The sequence below is a fragment of the Podarcis cretensis genome (assembly GCF_951804945.1).
Source record: "Podarcis cretensis genome assembly, chromosome: 6".
NCBI classification, from domain to species: Eukaryota; Metazoa; Chordata; class Lepidosauria; order Squamata; family Lacertidae; genus Podarcis; species Podarcis cretensis.
The window spans coordinates 84,148,588-84,152,500 of NC_137175.1; the positions used below are offsets into that span (position 1 = coordinate 84,148,588).

The 3,913-nt window shown below is 45.7% G+C and overlaps 1 long non-coding RNA gene across 1 annotated transcript in view; it reads left to right on the forward strand.

Annotated features, from left to right (window-relative positions):
- Positions 1–2,061: 2,061 nt before the first annotated feature.
- LOC307218443 overlaps positions 2,062–3,913 on the forward strand; it is a 3,792-nt gene continuing 1,940 nt past the window's right edge. Inside the window, exon 1 of the long non-coding RNA XR_013839975.1 lies at positions 2,062–2,270. This is a non-coding gene — a long non-coding RNA (uncharacterized lncRNA). The remainder of the gene's footprint in view (positions 2,271–3,913) is intronic.

The window sequence follows — 3,913 nt, forward strand, 5'->3', positions numbered from 1 at the left end:
AGTCTGCACTGAGCCTCCACAGTTGCCAAGCCCAGGCTGGCCTCCGGGGCCCAGAGACCACCGACAGCAGGCAGGGAAGGATGTGGAGTAGGGGATGGGGCGGCAGAGGAAGCCCCCCAACGGGATGTTCTGTTGCCTTCGCTAGGGCAGGACTGGGTTCCCCTCGGAAGCCGGTGTCTGCGTGGAGGCGCTTGGATGTGCCCCGTCAGAATTTTGTGCCTGGGACCACACTTCCCTGCCCCCACACTATGCCACTGGACATAACACCTCCGCCGGTGAAGAATATAGAAATGTATAAAAGCCTTGAAGGTCTCCTTGTTCAGGGAAGTAACTCTGGGTCTAAATTTAGAGGCGCTGACCTGCTGCAGCAGAGATAAAGGGTGCCAAATTCTGGGCTGCCTTACTTCGAATACTCCTTGGTTGTGTCTGTATTTAACTCTCCTACCTGGCAACTCCCTTGGCGAAGGTGAGCATAAGCATTTAGTTAATCATGTAGTATTAATGGGGGGGGGGAGAGTGTTATCTTCAAATTAGAAAAGGAGGCATGGGAATTCTTGTCAGATGTATGAGATGACATAAGAGGAGGCATATTTCAAAAGTGTATCTCTCTCTCTCTCTCTCTCTCTCTCTCTCTCCCCCTAACTCCCTTGATCTATCTATATCTATATCTATATCTATATCTATATCTATATCTATATCTATATCTATATCTATATCTATATCTATATATCTATATCTATATCTATATCTCAATATCTATATCTATCATCTATCTATCTATCTATCTATTTATCTATCTATCTATGGGGATGCCTAGCTTGCTACATTTGATGAGTAAACTTGTCAAAGGTCACAGTCTCCCAGTTTTATCAACCCACTGATATTGAGAACATTGCTTGGTAGACTTCCAGTTGGCAGCTATAAACATCTTTGCTGTTGCTGCTTCTTCTTCTTTGGCGGTCACTTTTAGCCAAGTAAGATTGTCTTCCATGAACACAGTTTTAACAATGAGTCCGTAAGTGACTATGGAGGCCAATTCTGAATCTACATGTCCTTCCATAGTGGCGACATAGGTTTCCGGGCAGGAGTTGATCACAGTGAGGGTTTGCCAAGCGTGCCTTCTTCTTAGCACGTTTCTCTCTTTCGTCCTGAGTTTGAGCGTCTTCAAAGCCTGTGACACCTTTGGTAAAGGCTGTTCTCCAGTTGGAGCGCTCGCAGGCCAGTGTTTTCCCGTTATCGGTGTTTATACTACATCTTTAAAGATTTGCCTTGAGAGAGTTTTTAAATCTCTTTTGTTGCCAGCAGTACGCTTTCCATTTTAAAGTTCGAAATAGAGTAGTTTCTTTGGAAGACGATAATCAGGCATCTGTACAACGTGACCAGTCCACACAGTTTTTTATCCAGAGATCTAGGATCCTTTGACTCAAAACAATGAAGTTGGAGGCTGCCCTATTATTTACATGTCATGTTACTGCATCCTCTCTCTTTTATCACCGGATGCTGGTGGTGAGAATCATGTAGACCACCTTGTGCATATTGGTGGGAAAGTATGATCTAAATAGGATAGTAAATAAATGAATGTTCAATAGCTGAAGTAAAGGTGAGCGTTTTGACACTAGCTCATCTCAAAATAAGACATCCCCCCCCCCAACAAAAGCTGAAGCCAGTTAAAGAAAGTACATCCCAATGCATTGATCGGATTTTTCCTTGCCAGAGGGGAAAGGGGTGTGTGTGTGTGTGTGTGTGTGTGTGTGTATCTTTAGATTGAAGGAGGGACTGTAGTTCATGCTCTGCCCCCCCCTAAGCCCCCAAATTCAATCCCTGGCAGTTTCAATTAAACAGATCAGGTAACGAATGATCTCCCTGCCCGAGAGCTGAAGCCAGTCAGACAATACTGAGCAAAAAAATCTGATCTGGTACAACAAGACAGCTTCTCATGTTCCCAGTTTAGCTTTGCTTCTTTTGCTGCCCAGATTGCAACACGAAACCCACAGAGCCTTTCAACAGCAAATGCTTATTTTAGGAATTTCCTCCACCTCCCATTATTTCCCCCAGTCACCAAAGAAGGCATATCTCAGTGTTGTGGCAAACCATTAACTACAACAGGGGGAGTTGATCTCAGGCCTTGGACTCTTGTTTAGCCTCCTCTGAGCATTTCGGAGCTAGACCACACGCGGCAGATCAAATGAACATTGCCTGACTATCTGAGATGAACCGGCTGAGGTGCATAGTTCTGTTGCTTCTTTGGACAGGCTGTACTTCCCCAAATGGTAAGTTGTTCAGATAAAAAGGCAGTTTTAACCAGGGGGAAAGGAGGTGGCCATTCTGCTTGGTATCAAAAGGATTAACTGGTGAAGAATGCAAGAGGGTGAGCTGGTGATCATCAGGGCTGGTTCAAGACATTTTGTTGCCTGAAGCAATGGGCAGTATGGTGATCCCTTTCCATTCCATGTACAAAAGCTGACTGGTCACCTGATCAGATAGAGGGAGTGAAATATACTCAGAGTCGCAAGGTGATTTCATGCTCTTTATTCAGCTCATAGTGGAGCGGAGGAATGAATGTCCCCTCAAAGTATCTGCTTTATATACATTATTTACACAATGGGTTGCACATGATTGGCTAATTCTGGAATTCTACTGTAAGCTAATCAGGTTGTGGATTCACTTATATCTGGAGCATGATTGGGTGGTTCCTGCCAACCAATCATACTGCTGCATTGTTCTAAGACCAATCAGACTGCTGTATTCTGAATCCTATTGTTCTAGGACCAATCAGACTGCTGCAGTTTGGATCCTATTCTCAGTACATAACAGGGATGGTGCCCAAGCAAGGCCATGTTGTCACTGGAGGGGAATGGGGATGGAGGAACAAGCAGGGGTTGCCGTCGTCTCTGGCACCTGCTGCATGAGACAGTTGTCTTAATACCTTACGGCAGAGCTGACCAAAAGTGGTAAATATGAAGGGGAGCAGGTGGTGCTCTGGTTTAAGCTACTGAGCCTCTTGGGCTTGCCGATCAGAAGGTTGGCAGTTCAAATCCTGGGTGAGCTCCCGTTGCTCTGTCCCAGCTTCTGCCAACAAAGTAGATAAATAGGTACCGCTGCGGTGGGAAGGTAAACGGCATTTCCATGTGTTTTGGTTTCCGCCACAGTGTTCTGTAGTGCCGGAAGCGGTTTAGTCATGCTGGCCATGACTAAATATGGATGATAAATATGGCCATGATAAATATGGATTTTCCCTTTGTATTGACTTGAATTAAATGGTGGTGTCAGTATAGGAACATCATCCTCAAAAAACCCATAACATCCATCTTCAGCCTTATATGCTATGTTGCTCAGAAGCAGTAGCTTAGGGCTGAAACAAGAAAACACCAGAGCATCATGCCCTCCTGCATTTATTTAAACAACTGTCTGACTTTTAGAAGACATCTGAAGGCAGCCCTGTTTATGGAAGTTTTTGATGTTTGATGTTTTATTGTATTTTTAATATTTTGTTGGAAGCTGCCCACCATCAGTCTTCAGTGAAGGAGACTCACAGCCTCTTTTACACAACTGGCAAGGAAAAAGAACAGCTTTACAAGGAGAGCAATACAAAGGATACTAGATAACCAGGAATGCCAAAAAATCCGTTGATAAAACCTCTGTAAAAACTGCCATTGTCAGGGACTCTCAGCGGGAGCGCAGGGAGGAGAGGAGATGGAGAGCGAGGGGGAGCAATCCGAGGGCAGCGTAGGAGAAGATGACAGCAGCCCGATAGATTCCATGAGCCTCTCCAGCGAATCGGAAGATTCACAGAAGGGGGCGCCGATGGGCAGGGCAAGGGGCGACCCAAGGGGGACACCCCAGAAGCAAGGGGCCAGCGGAGACTCCCAGAGCAGCAGTTGGAAATCAGGACCAGCTTCCCCACCAGAGCGCA